Genomic DNA, 26,096 nt, shown 5'->3' on the forward strand with positions numbered 1-26,096 from the left:
AAATTTTACGGGCTTCACAGAGAATAAGGAGTTTTACTACAGCTTTAAGGACGGCCCACAATGGCGCACGGCGCGCCGCGCTCCGGGCCACCATCGAGAGGCAGAAACCACCACATCATTTCTAAACAGATGGCTGTGTGGAGCCGGGACCGTCGTGTGCTCTTTCTCTGGTTATCACAAGAGCTGGACATCAGCCATTTTCCAGCAGATTTCACTTTTAACAAGAGATTTTGTCATGGAAAGCCGAGCGGAGGCTTCGCGCGTCACGACCGATTCGCTGATGAAGCGAGACAAACGAACACCTCCGTTTCGGAGTGTTAGAGGACAAGTTGGGACAAGCCCAGCTCTCCACAATTTCTCTTATACTCACTCGACTGGTAAGCACTGAAAGCCGAGATAGGCATGTCCCAACTTGTCCTCTGACACTCCGAAACAGAGGTGTTCCTTTGTTTCGCTTCATCAGCGAATCGGTCGTGATGCGCGAAGCATTCGCGCGGCTTTCCATGACAAAATCTCTTGTTAAAAGTGAAATCTGCCGGAAAATGGCTGATGTCCAGCTCTTGTGATAACCAGAGAAATTGCACACGACGGTCCCGGCTCCACACAGCGATCCGTTTAGAAATGATGTGGTGGTTTCTGCCTCTCGATGGCGGCTCGGAGCGCGGCGCACCGTGCGCCATTGTGGGCCATCCTTAAAGCTGTAGTAACAATCCTTATTCTCTGTGAAGCCCGTAAAATTTTCACTGAAAGCCAGATACATTTTTCGAATGGTTTCCAGCTGCCAGTCTCTAACAGTTTCTGAAAAAATTCTGATAGAAAAAAAGCCCAAATCATTCCGCCATTTCCTCGCAATGAAACAATGACGAGAGGGGTGGACCAGTGCTCACTCAAAGCCTGCCCACAGGCGAATGACACAACCGACAGGCGTGGAAAAACTCACGTATGCGCACGAAGGTTCAAGCTTGGCTGACGTAAAAACATGAATCAAATGCATATAGTTTTTGAAAAAAATAAAAAGGTACGATACTTTTCTCACAGACCTCGTATATAATTCAGGCAACATAAGCATTAATTTTTTGTCCATGGCCCTCCATCCACATTCATTTATAACCCTTTAAAGGAAAGGATTTGGGCACCACTGTACATAAAGCAAAACAGGTAGCTTAGTGATATGTGGAGTTGGGCAACCAGTAGGTAGACCCGTGTTTGAATCTTGGTCTCTCTCTCTCTCACACACACACACACCTATGTTATCCCATCTCCCTCTGCACTGTCCCAGTTCAAAAATGGGTACCAGCTTGGTAACCTGCATCACACTGCTATCCCATCCAAGAATCATCATAGATCCTCATCTGCTTCACGCTATGGATTCTAGGGATAAACACGGCACCAATGGGCCACAGGGCCTATATCACACCTAGTTCTTCTGTAGATATGCATTATGAAATGTACTTTGAATTGAGCTAGTCACTTTTTTCATTTCCGAAGCCTACATCTGGTGGCTTCCAAATACACCACTGCTTGTATTGTTTGAGTAGCATATTCACGCATCAGAGTGCGCAGGGCGTTCCCCGCAAAACTCTGACTAAAGAGGGGGTGGGCCTATGCATGAACACGGCCAACATTACGTTAGTCGGAAAGCCCATTTCAATAAAATGTCTGATTTTATCACAAATAAAAAATAAATCACAAATATCTCACCAGTTTTTGTCTTGTACCAATACTTGCCTCTTTTGTTAAATGTGCCCCTTGTCAGCTGATGTATGGTGAGTATGTTGGAACATTGTGTACACAGTCAAAACATTGAGTTGACATCAGACAGAGAAGTTTCCCAATGGTTGTTTTGTCCTGTACTTGTTTCTAGCTCACCAGTGGACATCCAGTTGACATTAAGCTGCTTTCTCATGTTGGCAGCAGAAAAACCGTCACAGCAGACTGCAGGAGGTGACATGAGGTGCGCTGCGCTCCAGGAGTTGGTGTTTGTCCACCAACGTCTACCACTGTGAAGGTTAAGATGCCACTTAACCTTGAGTATGTATATTAACCTTCTAGTATCTTAAGCTTCACAAAGCTAGCCATTATCCTGAAACACTTCGTTTTCTTGGGTCTTTCACAATAAGAGCACATTTCAACATAAACTTCAAATCCACCACCTGCGCACACTAATGACATACACACAAGTCACAGGTAACACACGGAAGGGACAAGGAAAAGCATTGTGAAAACTCATTATTTTTTGCTGTTTACGAGGTGTTGGCTCAGAATATTATTTAATTTTGGGCGGACATCTAATCAACTTTAATAAATATTAATTTAATTTAGGGTTAGCATTTAACCATCCTTCTTCAAATAAGGGGATTGGCTGATGCGCTGAGTTGAGTTTCCATCACTTTTCAAAAGAAAAACACATTCCTGCAAAGAGGTTATTAAAAGTGAAAAGGGGTTGGTTTCACATCATACACCTGTCAACAGTTGATTAGCAGAACATCACAAACCATAAGAACATTAAAAGACTGGGCAGTACCTTTTTTATTTCAGTGGAACACAGACACAAAACCCAGACAGGGACTGACTGACAATTTGTACCACAGAACTCTCTGATCCCATAGGCCTTTGCCTATGTTTGATACAGAGAAGAAAAATAGTTCTGTCAGTAAAAACGCCCTTCGAGGCTTATTTTTTAAATTAGTATTATAAGTATTTTTAGTGGCAGGTGAAGTGCAGGAAAGGAATGCTAACCTACCAATTATCACATCTCAAGTTCACTCAGGAAAAGGTCAGTTGACTACAAAATAGGGTGAAACTAGCAATTACAAGTATCATGTTGCTCATTAAAATATTTTTAAACATGTAGAAATCTATAATTCATCATTTTAGTAAACTGCATTTACAAAAAAAAAAAAAAAAAAATTAAATTAAATTAAATTAAAAAAATTAACAGTTCTGGCAATGCAAATTTTTTTTAACTCATTTATTTGTGTGTTTATTTACTTATTTCAGAGTAGACACACGTTTCTACCACCAGGTCCATATTGTGTAGCTCGATGCCATTAGCTCAGCATTAACTCATGAAGGATGACTGTAGGGGGAATAAATGTATGTGAAGGAAAAGGGAAAAAAAAAACCGTCACTGTGCGATTCACATGACAAGTTGTTGTGGAAGGCACAATAATTTGTAGACCTCCAGTAACTTTTGCAGAAAAGATATGCTGGCAGTTTTACAGAGTAACATTTCTGTCAAAATTCCTTCATGAGCCAAGCTTGCACAAATTCAGTGACACTACACCTCTGTAAACTGTTTCCAAGTGCATGATATTGTTACATTTATGCAATCATTTATCATCTATTAATCAATAACTAAAAATCACATACTATATGACAATTTTGGCAGGCCTATTCTCTCCTATGTTCTATGTCTATTCCCATATCAAACTGATATGGATACAGTTTAAATCTTGTGTACACACCAGGACGAGGGGACCTGGCATTGATTAATTACAACTGATTTTTTTCAACAGTTTGCTCTTATGTTACCCAAATGTGCCGACGAAGTTTCAGCTTTGACAGAAGACTGCACTACACTGTGCGGCTTTCTACTAGTTACTAGTTACGTCGGCCAATGACATAATAAAATCATCTGCTTTTAAGTATTTGTCTGTCTGACTGTTAGCAGGATTACATCAAAACAACTGCACAGATTTTGACGAAATTTTCACCACAGATAGATATTAGGCCATGGAAGACTACACTAAATTTTTGAGGTCATCCGGATCCAGATTCTGGATCAAGATTTCACTTTGTATAAGCTTTGAAGGATTACATCAAAACTACTTAACAGATCTTCACCAAATTTTCTTCACACATTGATGTTAGGACATGGAAGACTCCATTAAAATTTGGAGGTGATCTGGATCCAGATCCAGATTCTGGATCAAGATTTCACTTTGTATAAGCTTTGAAGGATTACATCAAAACTACTTAACAGATCTTCACCAAATTTTCTTCACACATTGATGTTAGGATATGGAAGACTCTGTTAAAATTTGGAGGTGATCTGGATCCAGATCCAGATTCTGGATCAAGATTTCACTTTGTATAAGCATAGAAAGATTACATCAAAACTACTTAACAGATCTTCACTACATTTTCTTCACACATTGATGTTAGGATAGGGAAGACTGCATTAAAATTTGGAGGTGATCTGGATCCAGATCCAGATTCTGGATCAAGATTTCACTTTGTATAAGCTTAGAAGGACTACATCAAAACTACTTAACAGATCTTCACCAAATTTTCTTCACACATTAATGTTAGGACATAGAAGACTCCATTAAAATTTAGAGGTGATCTGGATCCAGATCTAGATTCTGGATCAAGATTTCTCCTTGTATAAGCTTTGAAGGATTACATCAAAACTACTTAACAGATCTTCACCAAATTTTCTTCACACATTCATGCTAGGCCATGGAAGAAAAAGTTTGGTGATCTTTGGTGAGGTGATCTGGATCTGGATTCTGGATCAGGATTTCACTTTGTAGACTTTTAAGGATTACATCAAAACTACTTCATAGATACAACATCACGATGTAAAACCAAGATCAGGAAAACACTATTTTACTTGTGAATTAAATATCAAATTGCAACATCTTGATCAGTTGGACCATTCTGGGTGAGTATGCAATTATTGCATCGTGTTGTGGAATCTGGATCCAGGTAAAGTCCGGGTCACAATGTGAATCGTATATCTTTAATTCTGAGTCCTCATCAAACCTTGGTGGATGTCAGAAATCTCAGATTGCTCTTGTTAATATGTGCATTTCCTGTATTAACCACATTGTCCTTTGAGAGAGCAGATCATTTCTTGCATTACTCTGGGATTTATTGTGCTCGTTACACTTTTAGTCAGTCATATTGTCCAAAGGCCACTCTTCTGGTCTACACAAATCTTGATGGTGGTGCTGCACAAGAGTTCTTCTTCTTCATTTCCATAACTAAGGGACTTTGTCTACATAATGTCTCCATATAAACTGCACCATGTGCTACAAGAAAAAGTTGCAAAAGCAAAGCTGAATCAGTGCATATGTCAACTTCTGCTTGTTTCAAACTCACAGAAGGAACTATATTATATCAAATTACATCCCAGAGGGCTGATGGACCAGTGTGAATGCAACAGGAGGCGGCATGCACATATGCTGCTTCTTCTGATTACAGTCAGGTCCATAAGTGTTTGATGTGTAAAGCGCCTTGAGCGTCTGATGCAAATGGAAAAGCGCTTTATAAATGCAGATCATTTAATAAGTAGTTATAGGCTTGTGTGGCTGTGAAAACTACTGCCCGTAGGAAGTTTGTATTCCTATAGAAAATTAGGAGCTAAAAAATGTACGTAATTAAAAAAGACAATCACCAGATCAATATCGCATAATAATGCCAAATACCACCACCAGACCAACTGAATTCTAAATAAAGTGTGAAATGCCATCACCAGAATACAGCGTGTTCAAATGCCACCAGTTGTAATATAAATAATAAAAATCATAACCAATGAATATACCTGTACAGTATTTAGCACAGTGCTTTAATTTTCCCTCAAAATATTTTATTTTACAAACTATATCTCATCATTTTTGAATGGTTTATCTATTAAAGAGTAAAAACTGAAGGGAATCAATCAGTAAAGCCTGAAAGAAGTTTCTGTAAGAAGTATTTTAGCCATAAAGTAAAGCAAGAGGTAGAAGTGTTGGCTTTTTAAATATTTGAAAGACATTGGACTCATCGAGGGGATTTACGGTTCTATAACGGACTGATGCAGAAGGTGGCAGCAATGCAACATTCAGGATGCCAGCTGCACCATTGATGAAGAAAGTATGCACTTCATTCTATCCACAGGGTCACATTTTGAGAGGAACGATGTTCGTGTCAAAAGAAATCCATTATATATATATATATATATATATATATATATATATATATATATATATATATATATATATACACACAACTCCAATTCCAATGAAGTTGGGATGTTGTGTGAAATGTAAATAAGAACAGAATACAATGATTTGAAATTCCTCTTCAAACTGTTCAACTGAATACACTACAAAGACAAGATATTTAACCCTCTGGCGTTCGAGGGCATTTTTTGGACAGTTCACTCGCCTGGCATAAATGTTTTATTATTGCTGTTAACAGCTCTCCCTGCATTGCACAATCAAGTTTTGTCTCTTTTTTTTCCAGGACAACCTGTTCTTTCATAATATATATGCTTTTTTGTGTTTTTTAAGTGTAATAAAGGTTTACAATCAGAAATAATAAAGGAAAAAGTAAAGCGGAAAATAATTTTCCACACACATTTATTCAAAACACACAGCAAACTATGATAATCAACTGTTTTGACACTTTATAAAGGTAATTTGAGGTCTTGTGTGACAGACTGTACAACAAAAAAGTTCAAACAATAAACACAAATGCACATTTTGAACAATATATACAAAATGGTCTATGCGTTTTGTTTGTCTTCAACTCAAAGCATTTTCTGTCTGCTATTACACAAAGGTCACATCACAAATTTCTATTTCTACTGTGTTTTGGAGTCTTCTGTCTGACTCTGCAAGCAGCTTTCATTTCACACTTTGACTCCAGTCTGAGGAGCGGCCCCTCTCCGTCACCCCACTGATATGGTAAACAGTGTGTTACGCAACAGAGTAATCCAGTAACATTCAAATGCAAACTAGTGGAGCAATCTTGATAGTTACACACTCTTTGTTTCAGCACGTGAGATTGTCACGCAAGGCTCTCCCTCTGCTTTCACCTTCGCTGTGTGTAATGGTGCAGGGCGCATTGGAGGAGTTAGGGGTCTATTCAAACGGGCCAACTAGTAAGATATCACTCCTGAAAATGATCTTTGGTTTATCAGGTGAGGTAAATATGCCCTACGATTGGATTTCCCACATCATCACACAGTTTCTACGAGGAGAACAAAGATGGCCGATGGTGGAACGAAAGTCAGCAGAGTTAACTTTTCAGCAAAAAAAGAGTAAGTTTCTATCTCATATCATTAAAAAGTTATTTGTAATTTAGTAAAGCTTGGTCTCAGCCGTCGTATACGACGGCGACGGCCCCAGAGGGTTAATGTTCAAACTGACAGACTTTTTTGTTTTTGTGCAAATATTTGCTTATTTTGAAATGGATGCCTGCAACACGTTTCAAAAAAACCGGGACAGGGGCAACAAAAGACTGGAAAAGTTGATGAATGCTCAAAGAACACATTTTATATGGTGTGGAATTCAATTTTTTTTGTAATACTTCCATGTCCTTCCTGATATGAGGCAGCTTCTGGCAGCTTTCAAAGAACAGCTCTGTAGCTCAGTGGTAAAGTTGCTGACTGGGAATCAGAGGTTTTGAAGGTGTGAGTTCACATCCCGAGTGGTGTTTTTTTTTTTTCTTCTTTTTTTATTATTCAACATAAGCGGCGCGATGTGGTCCCACAGGTACCGGCTGGTTTTTATTTTTTTATTTATTCCACATAAGCCACGTGATGTGGTTCCACACCTACCAGATGGTTTTTATTTTTTCCACATAAGCAGTGCCATGTGCTGCACCTGGCACTGTTCCTGCTCAAAAGACACTGGCACCTGCATGAACTTTCACATCGAATTGCATGCCTGCCCGTTGGTGCAAAGTTTCATGCGCAAATTTCGAGCTGTTTCCTTGTTTTCGTCCAAACGGCGTCCAAACTTTGCACTATGTGTGAAGGCGCCATACGGAACAGGAATCAGTTCCCTTATATGTGGAACCTGCTTCATCACAAAGTCAGAACTTAAAGAGTAACCAGTAAGACAACGTCACTCTCATTCATTGACAGAGTACCGCCTTGGTAAAAGTAATTTGAAACACTTTTCTCACCAGAGTTTTGCTGGAGGTTTCCAATCTGAGTATCCGAGTGGAGCAGTAGTGGCCGTATGGTTTAGCAGCACGGCATTCTTTACAAACAACCTTCATCTTGCCAAAGTATCTTCAAACACCTAATTTAAATGTTCTCGGTGAGTTAAAAATCTCCAACCGCTCATGGACCTCCATGTTTGTAGTGGTAGAAATGTGCTTTCAGGCTTCAGTCCATGTTCAGAACAAAACGCAAAGCAGAGATGGTGCATTCAATGAGCCTTGGAAAAAATCATGCCAGCAGGCAGCAAGCGATGTGATCACGATTGCACCTGTCAATTGAACCGATGCACACTGAATGAATCGATACACTCATATCGCGCATGTTTTTATCAAGATACTGATTTGTTCGATTAATCTCCACATTGCCTACTAACTACATATGCACAGCGACACCTGCTGGCCTCCCTTACATACACATAAGTTAGCAGTGTTATATGACGAAATAAACGGAACATGAAACCAATTTTGATGGAAATCCATATGCAGACGGAGGTTTTGCAGGACAGAGATGCCATGGAGGGCGCCATCTTGGAAGTACTAATGTTACAATGTCAAAATAAAGGTTTTGAAAATTAATACCCACAATTTACATAATAAAGGATGCATATCATTGTGCCACGCGCAAGCCATATCTGAAAGCTGAGGTTGATCTGACAAACAGTCAGAGAGATATGCGAGCCACATACACACACACACACACACACACACACGTTTCTTGCTTTATAGATAGATAGATCAACTCTTGGCTTGAATCTCCCATGTGACTTTTAGCAAACTACGCCTGAAGTTTCACATCTTCTTTATGAGACAATCCTTATCTTTGCCAGTATACCACAAAGCTGTAAAGCTGGTAAATATGTTGTTAGATCGAGCTGAGTCCTGCAACTGCAGGTCCACCTGTTTTATAGCTTGATTTATTGCCGCTGAGGTCAGACGCTAATGTTCGTAAGTGTCAAGTGTTAGTGCTGCTCACTATAAAGCCTCACCTTTAAAACCTCTACTTTATTGCCACATCATATTTCTTCACAAATACGCCTGACTGTAAGCATTTCTTAATATTCTGAACAATCGTTTCTTCGAAGGTTTTGTTTTTGTATTCTCTGTTCGTGTGTGTAAAAGGTCTTTGTCTCAAATCGTAATCTCATCACAGAGTGTTTTTCTTTTTAACTTGGAAAACAAATTTACAGGGTTCCAGATGTCACAAAATGTGCAATACTGTGGTGGCATTCTCTGTTTTTCAAAACATTACTTTTTGTCATTTGATGGCTGGTGTTTGATATTCATGGGTCTGAGCTGCTTTAACCCCATAAATATGCAAAATATCATTTCACATTTTTCCAGAGCTCTTGCACTGTTGTAAATCACAGCTTATGTACTATTACAGATGTACAACATGTAGTCTAGGACCTAACTTAGACCAGTGGTGTCAAAAGTACACACATTTGTTACTTAAGTAGAAGTATAGATACTGCAGTTTAAAAACACTCTGGTAAAAGTTGAAGTATCAACTTGACCTTTTTACTCAAGTAAAAGTGAAAAGGTATGTGCTCCAAAACCTACTTAAAGTATAAAAGTATAAAGTAATCTTAAAAAAAAAAAAGGTAGATGCCACTATATGAATTGAAAGCTTAATTTAAAAACTGATTCGTTCTACAACTACATGTGGCCCAAGACCCAAAACCCAAAATTACCCCCCAACACCACCTGCACGAAAATGTTTCAAATCTAGAAGCTCTGAAATGCAATCTGGGACTATTCCAGACAATAAACTGCAGTGAGTGCAGCATCCATTTAGTGAAGGGAAAAAAAAAAAAAACCCACAACTTTCCTTATTCAAATTCATTCCAGTAGTATTCTGCTCTTACTAGGATGCAGCAGTTTTCTAGTTTGGCAGATAGGTCTGGAGAAAATCACTGAAGAAATTAACAAATTGAAAATATGGTTTGACCGAAACAGACTCATTAAATAAGACAGGGATGAAGTGGAGGTGTAAGATTCACTAGGTTTTCACAGGAAACACTTATTTATTTATATATGTATGTATGTATTTATTTATGTATGTATGTATATTTATTTATGTATGTATTTATTTATGTATGTTCATTGTTAGTTGCTTTTATATTTTCTGTTGTGTTTCTATTCAGGTTCTTTTTGCCTCTTTCTCTAAAATTGTATATAATAATCATTAGATTATTAATATATAAACAAAAATAAATTTAAGAACTATTACAATTTGAAAACAAATGCACCCGAACGTGAAGAGAGCTGCTTAATGCTAACTTTTAACATTGAAAATGCCATAGACATGCTAACGCGTTAGCGTCGCTCCCGTTTTTAAGTTATAAAATACATCTATCAACTGTTTCAGAAAACCATAACAGGTCGGTTTAACATAGAAAAGGTAAATAATACTGACAGACGTATGCTCTTTGGGGTTTTAACGGGGGGAAATTAAGCGAAAGAAAGAATAAACGAAGCAATAGGTCGAAGCATTGCTTCAATCTGTGAACCACTACTTCGATTGCTTCACGGTTCAAAGCAAAGCCGTGATGCAGAAAAGTTGATTACAGGCGCACATGACGTGAAATATATATATTATATATATATATAAACATTAAACTGAAGCCAAGAGTAACGAGGCTGTTTGTTTTAAAAATGTAAGGAATAGAAAGTACAGATACTTGTGTGAAAATGTAATGAGTGTCAGAAGTAGGCAGAAAAATAAGTAATGGTGTAAAGTATAGATACCTAAAAAGTGTACTTAAGTACAGTAACGAAGTATTTGTACTTCGTTACTTGACACCTCTGACTTAGACATGTATGCACATCATTTAAGAGAGGATATCTCAACTATTCTGGACTAATTTGACCCCACTGAACAACCTGGGATATCTACCAAAATCTCTACCCAGGATAAAAAGCCCGAAAATGACCACGGCCTTTTTAATCCAGAGTGTTACTTCAAATACAGCCCTATTTTCTAAACTGCAGCAGCTACAGATTTTCCAAGGTACTCAATATGTTCCGTTATGACCAGTATATATGTAAAAGGGTCACAGAAGGGTATAAAATTTCTAAATTTGATATTTTAAGAGAAAACCGCAAGAAAACATGAGGTCAAACCACCTACATACAGTATAGTACAGTTTTGTACAACCCCAATTCCAATGAAGTTGGGACGTTGTGCGAAATGTAAATAAAAACAGAATACAATGATTTGCAAATCCTTTTCAACCTATATTCAATTGAATACACCACAAAGACAAGATATTTAATGTTCAAACTGATAAACTTTGTTTTTGTGCAAATATTTGCTCATTTTGAAATGGATGCCTGCAACACATTTCAAAAAAGCTGGGACAGAGGCAACAAAAGACTGGAAAGTTGATGAATGTTCAAAGAACACCTGTTTGGAACATTCCACAGGTGAACAGGGTAACTGAAAACAGGTGAGTGTCATGATTGGGTATAAAAGAAGCATCCTCAAAAGGTTCAGCCGTTCACAAGCAAATATACGATACACTTTATTGTCCCTTCGGGGAAATTTGTCTTGGACTCCAAAAGCTGCACAAATAAAACTGCCATGGCATAATTACAAAAATCATGCATGTTGCACGTAACTTAATACACACACCAATAATGCACATATCCCTTTTGCACAACAGTCTTGCACTGATAGCTCATGCATATTGCACATACCCCTATTGCACAGCTGCCTCCCATAACACTGAATAGCAATGCCACCATGACATTAATGCACAATTCTACTACCTATCCCAGGAACCATTATTTAAAACTCTAATTGACGTGGGCACGAATAAGTTTTTAAAGCGATTCAGTCTACATTGAGGGACTCTGTATTGCCTACCAGACGGTAGGGGGGTCATACTCAGGGTAGAGGATGTGGGAAGGATCCGACAAAGCTCGCTGTGCTTGCTTGAGAACAGACTGTTCATACATGGACTGCAGGGAAGAGTTTTCAGTCCTCCCTACAACTTTCATGGCAGTCTTCACCAGACGAGCAAGCTTAGATTTTAACTGGACTGAGAGATTACCATACCAAGACGACATCCCATACCGGATAATGCTTTCTAAAACAACCTGATAAAACAGAAAAAAGATGTTCTGATCAACTCCAAACACCCTGAGTCTGTGCCGGAAGTATAACCTCTGCTGTAAATGGGAGCATAAATTATTGACGTGTGTTTCCCAGCTAAACTGGTTATCAAAGTAAATGCCTAGATGCCTATAAAAGCTGACCTGATTGATTTCTTTATCATGGATTACCAGAGGGGGATGATCACCAATAGAGCGAGGGTCAGTTATCATCGCCTCAGTTTTGTTTACATTTATGTTAAGAAAGTTAGCATCACACCAGTGGACAAAAGACTGCACCTCGTTAAAGTACAGTGATGGATCTGAGCCTTTGTGAAGCAGACTGAGGATGGCAGTGTCATCAGAAAACTTAAAAACATGGTTTCCATGAAAGTGGCTAATGCAATCGTTAGTACTACAACCCCTGGCAATAATTATGGAATCACCGGCCTCGGAGGATGTTCATTCAGTTGTTTAATTTTGTAGAAAAAAAGCAGATCACAGACATGACACAAAACTAAAGTCATTTCAAATGGCAACTTTCTGGCTTTAAGAAACACTGTAAGAAATCAGGAAAAAAAATTGTGGCAGTCAGTAACGGTTACTTTTTTAGACCAAGCAGAGGGAAAAAAAAAAATATGGAATCACTCAATTCTGAGGAAAAAATTATGGAATCATGAAAAACAAAAGAACGCTCCAACACATCACTAGTATTTTGTTGCACCACCTCTGGCTTTTATAACAGCTTGCAGTCTCTGAGGCATGGACTTAATGAGTGACAAACAGTACTCTTCATCAATCTGGCTCCAACTTTCTCTGATTGCTGTTGCCAGATCAGCTTTGCAGGTTGGAGCCTTGTCATGGACCATTTTCTTCAACTTCCACCAAAGATTTTCAATTGGATTAAGATCCGGACTATTTGCAGGCCATGACATTGACCCTATGTGTCTTTTTGCAACGAATGTTTTCACAGTTTTTGCTCTATGGCAAGATGCATTATCATCTTGAAAAATGATTTCATCATCCCCAAACATCCTTTCAATTGATGGGATAAGAAAAGTGTCCAAAATATCAATGTAAACTTCTGCATTTATTGATGATGTAATGACAGCCATCTCCCCAGTGCCTTTACCTGACATGCAGCCCCATATCATCAATGACTGTGGAAATTTACATGTTCAATTGAGGCAGTCATCTTTATAAATCTCATTGGAACGGCACCAAACAAAAGTTCCAGCATCATCACCTTGCACCCAATGCAGATTCGAGATTCATCACTGAATATGACTTTCATCCAGTCATCCACAGTCCACGATTGCTTTTCCTTAGCCCTCTATAACCTTGTTTTTTTCTGTTTAGGTGTTACTGATGGCTTTCGTTTAGCTTTTCTGTATGTAAATCCAATTTCCTTTAGGCGGTTTCTTACAGTTCGGTCACAGACGTTGACTCCAGTTTCCTCCCATTCGTTCCTCATTTGTTTTGTTGTGCATTTTTGATTTTTGAGACATATTGCTTTAAGTTTTCTGTCTTGACGCTTTGATGTCTTCCTTGGTCTACCAGTATGTTTGCCTTTAACAACCTTCCCATGTTGTTTGTATTTGGTCCAGAGTTTAGACACAGCTGACTGTGAACAACCAACATCTTTTGCAACATTGCGTGATGATTTACCCTCTTTTAAGAGTTTGATAATCCTCTCCTTTGTTTCAATTGACATCTCTCGTGTTGGAGCCATGATTCATGTCAGTCCACTTGGTGCAACAGCTCTCCAAGGTGTGATCACTCCTTTTTAGATGCGGACTAACGAGCAGATCTGATTTGATGCAGGTGTTAGTTTTGGGGATGAAAATTTACAGGGTGATTCCATAATTTATTCCTCAGAATTGAGTGAGTCCATATTTTTTTCCCTCTGCTTGGTCTAAAAAAATAACCGTTACTGACTGCCACAGTTTTTTTTCTTGATTTCTTATAGTGTTTCTTAAAGCCAGAAAGTTGCCATTTGAAATGTCTTTAGTTTTGTGTCATGTCTGTGATATGCTTTTTTTTCTACAAAATTAAACAACTGAATGAACATCCTCCGAGGCCGGTGATTCCATAATTATTGCCAGGGGTTGTATAAAGAGTAAAAGGGACAGGCGAACTGACACAGCCCTGAGGTACACCTGTATTGATGTTTTTGGATCAGAGATAGTGTTGTTAACTCTGATATTTTGAATTCTCTCTGTTAAAAAGAATAAAACCATTTTATAATTACAGGGTTTACTGACAGGTGAATTAGTTTTTGGATCAGTAAATGAGGCTGTAATGTGTTAAAAGCAGAACTAAAATCAATAAATAAAAGATGCGCATAAGCCTTTGGGTCTTCAAGGTGTTTTAGTGACAGGTGAGTGATGCCATTAATGGCATCGTCTGTGCCCCGCCCTCTCCTATAACCAAACTGCAGAGGATATAGATCAGAATTGATCTCTGACTTTAAAATAGACACAATATATTTTTCTAAGCATTTCATAACAACAGAAGTTAAAGCTCCAGATCTAAAATCACTGTTAACAGTTGGGCATGGTTTTATGGGGAATGGAACAATAATTGATTTTTTTTCCAGATTAAAGGAACTGTGTGCTGGTCTACAGTCTGCTGGAAGACCGGGTACAGGTTGGTGTGAGCTCCTCTGAAAAAGTCTTTAAAAGAAAAGCTGAGATGCCATCTGGGCCAGCAGACTTATTGTTCTGAACCCCACTAAAAAGTGACCTGATTTTCCCTGGATCAACTACTAACCTAGTGCACAAATCAGTAGGTTAAATGGAATTTAAAATATTAGCACAATCCAAAGAAAAGCACGACTGGGGGGTCTGGGGGCGTACCCGGAACCACACAACTGCGGGACTAAAGGGCATCCCACACACACACTCATGTATGACATGGGGGTAAATACTGGCCAATGTTGGACCGTTGACAGCCCTGTGACTGGAAATAACATTTAAATATATTTGGTGAATGTTCGTTTTCTTTCAATGTACATAATAAGTTGAATAACTTATTTTGCAGATATTCTCTTCAAGTATCAAAAAACAAATTTTACACTTTTCTATGACCCTCCCAAACATGTATTGGTCATTCTGAACATTTTGAACACCTTGAAAAAACACTGCGTGGCAATAACAAACAAGCAATGACTATGGAAAGACTGGTAGCGATGACACAAAGGTACGACAAACTAGCAAAGACAAAGAGGAAAACAGGGAGCTTAAAAAGAGCAGGAAATGAGGGGAACATTGGGAACAGGTGTAAGAGAACAATCAGGAAAGAGGCATGGCAAATAGAAGGGAAAAAACACACCTAGACCCAAACCCCACACACAAGACAAGAGAGTGCAGTAACCAGAACACAAAACAATGCAAAAAGCCAAACATGAACGTAAAGCAATACAAAATCCCTGGCATGAACAAAGCCCCACATGACAAAAAACTAAGAAGCCACATGTACAGAAGTATTCACAGCTTTTGCCATGAATCTCATAAATTAAATTTCCATATAAATTTCACAAAATTTATAAATTTATAGAAATTCATAAATTTTCCATTAAAAAGCTATAAAACAGGTGAAATCAGATGTTCCACAACTGTGTACAAGTTAACTCGTCACTCCAGTTTGTATTTAGTTGACTTCATAAAGGTATGTGCTGCAAAGTGTAGGATAATATAAGTTTTTCATGTAGAGAGAACATGTGCCCTAAATTAGAATAATTTAGATTTTATTTTTGGAATTTATTTGATACAAATTGAGAAAACACTGGTGCCATGGATGCAAGAAAACCTTGAGCAATATAGAGTACCTATGAAGGCCATGGCAGGCGTGATACCACAGTCATTTAAAAGTTCTGCAGAAGTCATCTACCTTCACATGCAGTTTCAAAATTAGATTCAATTTAGGACATTATGTTGAAGTTCTTCAAGGACAATTTCATAAATAATTTGTACAGAAACAGACTGCCTATTTACTACCCAATAACTATCCCAACATCATGAGCTAAATTAAGTCCAAAATAACCTTGACAGAGTCAGATCATCAAGAGTGAGTATATACTGTATCCCTGATATCACATAAGGGCAGGGGTGTTGTCCAAGTGGTTCAGTATGCTTGTTTCCATTGTAGAAGGTTCCCGGTTCAAGACCACCCCTGCCCAGTCTTCACGTAATGTGGAATTTATTCAGGAAGGGCATCCGGCATAAAACCTGTGTCAAATCAACATGCAGATCTACTATGATTAGACCTAATGGGAAAAAATTGAGAAACCAAAGGAGTTTCTCAGTCTGTGGATGTCAAAGGGGTTAACTCAGATCAGATAGATGACTATAAGTCAAAACACATCCCAAGACAAATAGTAATGCTTTGAAAAATGTACCATGTCATCACAGTAGTAGATGTTTTGGTGAAATCTAGAACCCCGCATATCTGTTTTTAATCTTAAACCTGCTTCTCTTCTGACAATATAACAAGTGGCAAGAATCACGTTTGGGTTTGTCTGTCTGTGTCTGTCCATCTTCCAGTAGAGTGAATGAATGATCGTAAATACGTGTGAAAATTTGTTGCACACAATGACTGCCTGAAGTCTGTAACCCTGGACATCTCCAAATGCTGACTTTACACTGCTGAGATGTTTTTCCAGAGGTGTTTACTGCAGTCTCCTTCAGTTGCTATTTGTTTATAGACCTTTTGCATTTAACTTTCTCTTGAGTAAATGATAAGCGTCCTCTATTGGGTCGAGGTCATGTGGCTTACTTGGGCTTTGAAAAAGATTCCATTTATTTTGCCTTGAGGAGCTCTTGTGTTGCTTTGCATTATATTGTGGGTCATTATCCATCTGTGTTGGGAAGCATCGTCCCATCAGTTTCATTATGGAGCTTCAATCAAGTAAAATATGACAACAGTGTGCCAAGTGCCAACTGATCAACATGTTGCAATCTGATATTTAATTCACAAGCTGAAAGAAAATAGTGTCTTCCTGATTTTGGTTTTACATCATGATTGTTGTGTGTTGGGGGTTTGGCTGGATGTTTTTGTGTTGTTTTCTTTTCATTGCTCTCCAGGTGGTATGCAAACTGGTTTTGGTCTGTGGAGAAGGTGCTGGCAGAAGAATCCTTCACCCTCATCAACATTATTGGCTGCACTTGTGGAGGATGTTCATGTGCAGGCCTAATGACTCGCAGCACCTGTGGATGATGCTCACGTGCAGACTTAAAGACTTTCAGCTGAAGCAGATAATGAGATGGCGTTCTGCATTTAAGCCATGAGTGATTCGAGCAGAATTGCCGGGAACTCGACCTTGTGACGTTTGTTTGTGAGACGCTGAGGACCGCGCCTGGGTTTGACACATCGTGCCTGTGAAGGAGGACGGGTGAGGGACACATGCTGTCAGCACACATCAGAGGTGATTGACTGTCTGAATAAGTGTTAATAGTAATTTGGTATTTTGTTACGCAGTATATTTGAACATTGATGAGAATTGTGCAGCTCACTTCTCACGGCCGTGGCGTGCGGACTGATGATCCTCCACCTGTTGTGAGAAGCTGCTCATTTACATAAAGCTTAAATTCAGACCTGAATGTGTTGCTGATAGTGTGTGCCTTTGTAGGATATTAGTTGTAGCTGTTGACTTACCTCACCTCTTCTATCCTTCACAGAGTCAGTTTGTCGTGTCCACCTGGGGGTGTTTGGCGGTGAATTTGAGTCCAGAAGCGCCGGGCTTCGATCCCTTTGGGCGCTGGAGAGCGCGTCGTCCTTCACTCTGCCAGACAAACCATATATTATGTTGTACACAATTATTGCACAGAAAGGGAAATAAATGTTTTGTTTTTGGAACTGCTTTCTGGTTATTTAGCGCTGGGTTCAGTCAGACGCAGGTCAGCTCCTCACCCCGTGTCGGCACATAACAATGATGATGTATCTTTCTGCTGCAGAACCTGCATATTGATCTGGATCACTCTCAACATCCAACACTAACAGGGTCTTCCTTTCTCCAATATCCACATGTGGCGTTTTCGTGCCACACTGAGTTTTTTTAGACTTTGAGAATAAAGTTGTAATATTACGAGAATAAAGTCATAATTTTATGAGAAAAAAACTCATAATATTACGAAAATAAAGTTGTAATGCAATGTTCTATTTTCTGGTTTACCGCAGTCCAGCATTAGGGGTCTCCAATTGGTTTAAAATGCTGCAGCCAGACTTTTGACACGAAGCAGAAAGTACAACCACATTACAACCATTTTGGCGTCTCTTCATTGGCTTCCTGTCCCAGTGAGATCAGATTTTAAGGTTCTGCTACTAACCTATAAAATTATTCATGGACTGGCACCTCCCTACCAAGCTGACCTAATTAAACCTTACGTACCGGCCCGGGCTTTACGTTCTCAGGGTGCAGGACTACTTTGTGTTCCTAAGGTGAATAAGAAGTCTGTGGGTCACAGAGCTTTCTCTTATCGTGCTCCTGTTCTGTGGAATGATCTCCCTGTGTCAATAAAACAGTCAGATTCTGTGGAGACTTTCAAGTCCAGACTTAAGACACACTTATTTTCCCTTTCTTATGGCTAGCATACTGGTACAGTTTTGTTTTACGCTTTTTACTCTTTTAATTCATTTATTAGTAATTGGAGCGGGCCGCGGCCTCAACTTTACCTAAATTCTGGGTCTTTTAGTGAAGTTTAGGGCTAGTGGCCGGCGATCACCTTAGTATTTCTCTGTTTTTCTTGTTTAATGCTAGCAAATTATACAGTATTATTGTCTTTCTGATGCCTGATTGTTTTTTTTCTCTCTGTTTAAGGTGCAGCTCTATCCAGAGATGGGAGTTATATTCGTGTTGGCGATGCTCCTGTCCTGTGCGCCAACAGCATTTGAGGTTTCTTCCTCAGAGGGAGTTTTTCCTTACCACTGTTGCTCTGGGGGTTGGTAAGGTTAGACCTTACCTGTGTGAAGCGCTTTGAGGCAACTCTGTTGTGATTTGGCGCTATATAAATGAAAATAAATTAAAATTGAAAAATTGTAATATTACAAGAAAAAACTCATAATATTAAGAGAATAAAGTTGCAGTATTACGAGAAAAAACTTGTAATATTACAAGAATAAAGTTGTAATTTTATGAGAAAAAACTTGTAATATTATGAGAATAAAGTCATAACATTATGACAATAAAGATGTAATTTTATGAGAGAAAAACTCTGCATCTCAAAATGTGATCTGTGGAGCGCTTTAAGTTGTACCTCAGTATAGGTTTTATAAATAAGGAAGAGAGATAGAGGGGTTTTTTTTTTAACGTGGGCTGCCAACAAAAAGTCGAAGGTTGTTTCCAAACGGGCCCACAGCACGTGTTTTTCACTCCTCCCCAGCACTCCTGTTGAAAGTGTCAGTTGGGAGCATGGCTGTAATTGAGAAATTAAACCCGGATCACTGGCATCTCAGGCCAATGTGCAATCCGTTACACCACCACCTCCTGAAATACTTTATCTTTTGGCCCATCTGCAGCACATTATTATTAGTATCAGATCTTTGAAAAGAATATGCACGAAAATGTGTCTATTCAACAGGAGGAACCACACAGATTTCGCCTGTAGTTCCGGCAATTAGTAGCTCTCAAAATGGCCTCTTTCGTAGAGAAGGAGATGGCTGGAACTGGCAGTCTGCAGAGTTATTCCTTCTCCTATGAATACAACTTTATTCTCCTAATATTATGAGTTTTTTTTCTCGTAAAACAAGTTTTGTCTCATAATATTATTACTTTATTCTCAAACTCTTAAAAAAAAACAAAAAACAACAAAAAAAAACCCAATGTGGCCCTAAAACACCATAGTAGATTGGAGAAGATCCTTGAAATGGTGAAAATCCATAATCCGGATCCGGATCACCTCCAAAATTTAAAGGAATCTTCCATGGCCTAATATCTATCTGTGGTGCAATTTTTTGTCTAAATCCATGCAGTAGTTTTAACGTAATCCTGCTAACAGACAGATAGACAGACACTCACTCACTCACTCACTCGTTCAGCTTCAACCGCTTACTCCAGTTAAGGGACTGGAGCCTATCCCAGCAGTCATAGGGCGCAAGGCAGGGTACATGCTGAATAGAATGCCAGTCTCAGAGAGAAAATAAATAAAATAAACAAATAAATAAATTATAAAAAATTGGAATCCTATGGATACAACGAGTCACTTCTTGAGATCACCACATTCCCGCTCAATCCGCAATCAGATCACCTCCAAAATTCAGTGGCATCTTCCATGGTCTAATATCTATCTGTGGTGCAAATTTGGTGACAATCTGTGAAGTAGTTTTTTTTTTTCATATAAAGTGAAATCTTGATCCAGAATCCAGATCTGGATCCGGATCACCTGCAAAATTTTATGGAGTCTTCCATAGCCTAATATCTATCAGTGGTGAAAATTTCCTCAAAATGTGTGCAGTAGTTTTCACATAATCCTGCTAACAGACAGACAGATAAATAAATAAACGTCAATGATTTTATTACGTCCTTGTTGCTCCCGTTAGCAGCCGTACATGCCGATGTCAGAACAATACGTCAGATCATGAACTGTTCTATTTCTTTTCCACATCCTTCTCTTTCCATCTCTCTGGTTCAAGTCAATCTTGGTTCCATCCATCGAAAGAAACTTGTTCCAGAACTGGGCAGGTTTTTTTTTTAATAGATGTTTTCTGGCAAAGTCTAATCTGGCCTTCATGTTCTTGTCCATTTCCAGTGATTATCACCTCACCATAAGCCCTCTGTATTTTATTTTAGTATTTACAAGATGTGAAGATCTGGAGTTGGTTCCCCCGCCGGACTGTGGCTTCGCCCTCTTCCTACAGTAGTTCAGTTGAGTATAAGTGTGATGAGGATGGGTTTAATGCAAAGGAGACATTTCATTGTAGTATGTCCAATGACAATAAAGGTTCTTCTTCTTCAAGAAATAGAAACTTTTGTGTAAATCTCTCTGTAGTAGGCAGTACACATCAACTGATGCAGGATGGAGCCTGATGAGGGAAGCCATCAAACTGCACATGACTACTCTGAAGTAGTTATAGGCTTCTGTGGCTGTGACTGGAGAAATTGTGCATTGTCCCACTTTTGTCTCTGGCATCATCATTCACAGCGTCATGTGGAGTGAAAGAGAGAAGTACTTTAATCAAAGAAAACAAACCAGATCTACACTCTAAGAAATGAAACACAGGGGTTTTTAAACGTAATTAATACTATTATTTTCAATATACTTACAATTGTTAATTTTAGGGATTTAAGTAATAATGTTTCATTTGATTTAATTAATTTCAACTACAATATTGTTTTCATGGGCGCAATTTGGTGGGGGATATGGGGAACATGTCCCCCCCCACCTTTTCAACCGGGGGGGGGGGGGGGCAGAATATGGTATGTCTCCCCACCTTCTGACATATATGTGTGTACTTGAAACATGCTATGCCAGTCTTATGTGCAAAACCATGTCAGAATAGTATCTTTGTTTCTGCAAGTTTGTATTTTTAGCAGCACTGACTTGTTTACAACACCTGTTTCTTGTTTGTCACATTCAGAATTTTCTGGGACTGCATTTGCTCAGATTTGAAACTAAAAATATTTGCCTCTAGGGACTAGTGTCTATACATAACGTATCAATGGACCATATGCTAATTTGCTAAATTCTGAAAGTTAGAAAAGGAAATTGGAAAAGCTATCTGGGACCTCAGAAAGCCCATCTGCAATTATTGCTTGATCTCCAAAACCAGTCTATGCAAGCGAAATTATGTTCAGTATGAGTGTTGTCATTAGTGCCACTTCAAAAATTAAATTCATGATGAGTAATTTATCTTAAACTTATGATCTGTTGTTTTTTCAAACTTACGCAAAAACAAATCTTGAGAAAAAAAATACAGTATGCGATAGTTAATAGTTATTAAGAGCCTGTTCTTTCAGATTTATGAATACATTTTACCACATTGCAGTTGTTTTTTTTTTTTTTTGTTTTTTTTTATGAAAACTCAAACTATCATTCTTTTTGAGTTCTACACATGTGGTGGTACCTTATTTACATCAGGATGTTAATAAAATCAATGCTGGCTGTTCTCAGAATAAAGTACTTATATCCACAGTTTCAAATTGTTTAAGTCAAATGGTGTCCACTTTATGGTCTTGTCAAAACATTAAAATTACTGTTCTGGATGCTCAGAATGCATCTGAGCTTATCTAGAAACCGTTGGCTTCTGGGGGCCTAAAACGGGCCCCAGACCCCCGGCCTATGGGCTCCGGCCCTGCAGGCCTCGCACTTTGCCCCCCCCCCCACCCCCCCCAATTTCTAGTTCTAAATTACGCCCTTGATTGTTTTGCACTTCATTGACAATGTTATGTGCAAAAAGTTACCTTAACTTTATCAATTCAATTCAACGTTTTATTTCTTAGAGTGTCGGCTTAAGTCTCCCATGTGCCATTTAGTAAAATGTAAGTGAAATTTTGCATCATGTTTTAAAGAATACAAAGATTCCCTATGCACAGTTTCACAGAAGCCTATAATTCTGTTCTATCAGCATTGTTATGGATTTTTTTAGGGGGGGGGCTTCCTTTGCCATAGCCTCCTTCCTGCACGTTCACTCACTTATGAGAACTGCTTACTCCAGACAGATTTACCACACTGTTTGTCTTCCCTGCTCAGGTAACAGCGTAGGCCTTGAACACTAAAAATGTAGATGACAGAGGGAGTGAGTTAGTTCCTTGTTAGACGATGCAGAGTCAAAAGAAAGACATCATGAGCTGAGTTAAATGGAGCCTGAATACATTACTAGCTGATCTGAAATAAATGCTTTGAAATGTTCCACTTGATTTGCCCCTTCGGTGGTGAATCATATTAAAAGAAAAGTGAATTAAATCGGATTGCACTGTTTTTTTTATTTATTTCGTATTTAAAGGCTACAGTCAGTGCAGGTTCTGTACATGCACTAACACTTACATTGCATGTTTATTATAAGCTACAGTGCGTATGATTTGGGGAGCACAGTGGGTTAGTGGTTAGCACTGCTACCTCACAGCAAAAAGGTCATGGAATCGATTCCCACTCGCTGCCTTTCTGTGTGGACTTTGCATGTTCTCCCCGTGTTTGCGTCGGTTTCCTCCGGGTGCTCTGGCTTCCTCTCACATCCAAAGACATGCAGTTTAGGTGGATTTGAAACTTTAAATTGTCTTGGATTGCCTGATCTTGGATAGGTGCTTTTAGATGAATGTGTGTGTGATTTAGTGTCATCTAGTGGTGAGACTGTAGATTGAATTCTACTGTCGCTGGTGACGATGTATGATTAATTTTTGGAATTTAGATTTTCTTTGGTGATAGGGATTCGTACTCCTTTGCCTTTTGTTATGATAATCAACATGCATGCTCTTCCATTTCACAAAAAATAAGGTTTCAAGCTTGTTAACCTGCACATACAACCAGTAGACAGGGTAGAAGGGAGCAACTGCCGATTATTTTTATTTGGTCTAACGTTTTGCATCCGCTCTGCAAAATGCAAAATATAACGTATGTCCATTTCAGCTGCTGTATCAACAAGGTGGTGCAACATGGCGGCCTCCATGAGTGGGATCGCTCCATGTAGATATGAAGGGCTTATTCTTAGCTTTAGTGTTCAGCAAGTCTCAGACACGTCTCCTGAGGAATCCCAGCCCATTTTTCATTGGGGAATCTCTCAAGCTCCTCCAGATTTGATAATCTTCTGCCCTTGGACCTAATGGACCTTGGTTGTAGTTCTTCACTAGCAGCGTGTGTTTGGAGTCATCATGTTGGAAGACAATGTGACAACCCAGATCCGGTGTTGCTGCTTGAGGATTTCCTTCAAAATCTTCACATATCCTTCTTTCTTCATGATTCCTTCCACCTTGAGGAGCTTCCCAGTTCCAGACACACTGAAGTATCCCCACAGCATCATACTCCCACCGCCATTGTTCACTGTGGGGACGGTGTTCTTTGGGTTTTACACCTCTGTAGTTTTTCTCCAAACATAAGCAACGTCTCTATGGCCAAAGAGCTCTAGTCTTGTCTCATCTGACCAAAGGACACACTTCCAGTATCTTTCTCCAGGTTGTCCAACCTTTGCATACCTCGGTGTGACTTTAAGTTGCCTCTTCTGCAGAAGTGGAGATGTTCTTGGTCTAGAACCTCACAGTCCATTCCTGTCCAGGACTCTAGTGATTGGCTTCTTCAAGACTACAGTTCCTGACTTGGCTAAGTCATTCACTAGTGTCTTGGCAGTTGTTCTGGGGTCTTGTGAAACTTCTCTTCCTCAAAAATTCCTCAAACAGAGTGCTCAAATGTGCACTCTTTGAGGAATTAGAACTCAAAAGTGAAACACTGCTGTCAAAATGAAACAACAACGTGACCAAAAAAAAAACAAAAAAAAAAAAACGTCAAAATACAGCTTAGTTATTTGTACTGGGTTAAAATTTTAATGTGTTAAAAATAAATGCTAGCAGATTTGTGTTTGTGGTACAGCCAGTCTTAGCCAGTCCCATCTCTCAGGTGCAGCCACATTAGATGACCCCACCCACTCTGCCGTCATTGACTTTGGGAAGTCCAGACCAAGACTGCAACCACCAGTTCTGATTGAGGGAGTCGAGGTGGAGGCTGTGGATTCCTACAAGTACCTCGGGCTGTGGCTGGACAGTAAAACTGACTGGACAACCCACACCAACCACCTGTACAGGAAGGGACAAAGCAGACTGGACTTCCTGAGGAGGCTGTGGTCGATTTACATCTGCAGGAAACTCTTGTGGATGTACCAGTCTGTAGTAACCAGCGTCCTCTTTTAGACTGTGGTGCGCTGGAGGGGCAGAACATCCAAGACGGACACATCCAAGCTGGACAAACTGGTCTGGTGGGCTGATTCTTTGGTTGGCATGAAGCTGAAGTCTCGGGTGATGGTGGCAGAGAAGAGAACACTGGACAAACTGCTGGACATTCTGGATGATGCCAGTCACACTCTGCACACCGTCATCAGCAACCAGAGGATCCTCTTCAGCCACAGACTGCTCCTTCCCAAGTGTAGGACCAACAGACTGAAAAACTCTGTTGACCCTCAGGCTGTTGGACTGCACAACTCCTCACTCAGAAGGAGGAGGAGTAACAGGAAGACAGAGGACGGGAAGGAGAGCAGCAGTAGTAGCCACTAGCAAGCAGTATTTCTGGTATTTGTATTTGGAAATTGTTTTTTTTTTTTTTTTTTTTTGCTTTCACCTTTGTGTGCTTCTTACCCTATGTGCTGCTACGTAATGCTGCTGGAACCTCAATTTCCCTGAGGGAGTCTTCCCAAGGGATTAATAAAGTTCTATCTAATCTAATCTCTCATCTAAACAAACACAGCAATGAGCTAGACTACACGGCGGGCAGACACATTCTTTATTTTCCCCTGAAAATAGTCATCCTTGTTATTTTATATGCAGCAGGTGAGTTTATATTCATTAAAATGTATCTTATAACTTGCATGACTGGTTGCCTAGTGAGTACAAACACAATATAATCACTAGATTTTTTATTTTTATTTTAAGATATGATCAGATTACTCCACAACTGAGCATCTCAAGAGGGTTTAGGTGATCCCAAAATACCGTCTTGTTGAAAAACAACAAGCACCAGGACCCTGAACAGTTATAGTCCTGCCCAGGTTTTCGCCAGCCTGGTCTCACATTTTTTTATTTATTTATTTTTTTTTTGCCCCTGTCACAAAAAATCCTGCTTTTTGTGACATGTTTTTGGATTTTTCTATTTATAATCTTTCCCTTCTCCTAACTCTAACCAACCATAGCACAAGTGTGTACCCTCCTCAAACATTAATCACAACCCCCCAGACCCCCCTTTCACCCCACATTTTGTCGCCCCGTCACAAAATGAATTTGTGCCGAAACAAACGCCCCATTTTCATAACTCCATCACAAACCCATGGATTTATGTACTTTTCGTTACCCGGTCCCATGAACTGCCATGAGACTGGGTTGGTTTTGGCATGCCCAAACGCGTCTCTCCAGTGACCCCGTGGCTCCAGAA

At 39.3% G+C, this 26,096-nt stretch overlaps 1 long non-coding RNA gene across 1 annotated transcript; it reads right to left on the bottom strand.

Moving 5' to 3' along the window:
* Positions 1-1,841: 1,841 nt before the first annotated feature.
* Positions 1,842-25,011, bottom strand: LOC117529852. The gene is made up of 5 exons (XR_004566123.1): positions 25,001-25,011; positions 24,850-24,856; positions 21,697-21,702; positions 2,409-2,412; positions 1,842-1,935 (listed from the first exon to the last, which is right to left on the bottom strand). It is a non-coding gene; the product is annotated as an uncharacterized LOC117529852 (long non-coding RNA).
* Between the last annotated feature and the right edge of the window lie 1,085 nt (positions 25,012-26,096).

This window comes from Thalassophryne amazonica, chromosome 17, assembly GCF_902500255.1.
Source record: "Thalassophryne amazonica chromosome 17, fThaAma1.1, whole genome shotgun sequence".
NCBI classification, from domain to species: domain Eukaryota; kingdom Metazoa; phylum Chordata; class Actinopteri; order Batrachoidiformes; family Batrachoididae; genus Thalassophryne; species Thalassophryne amazonica.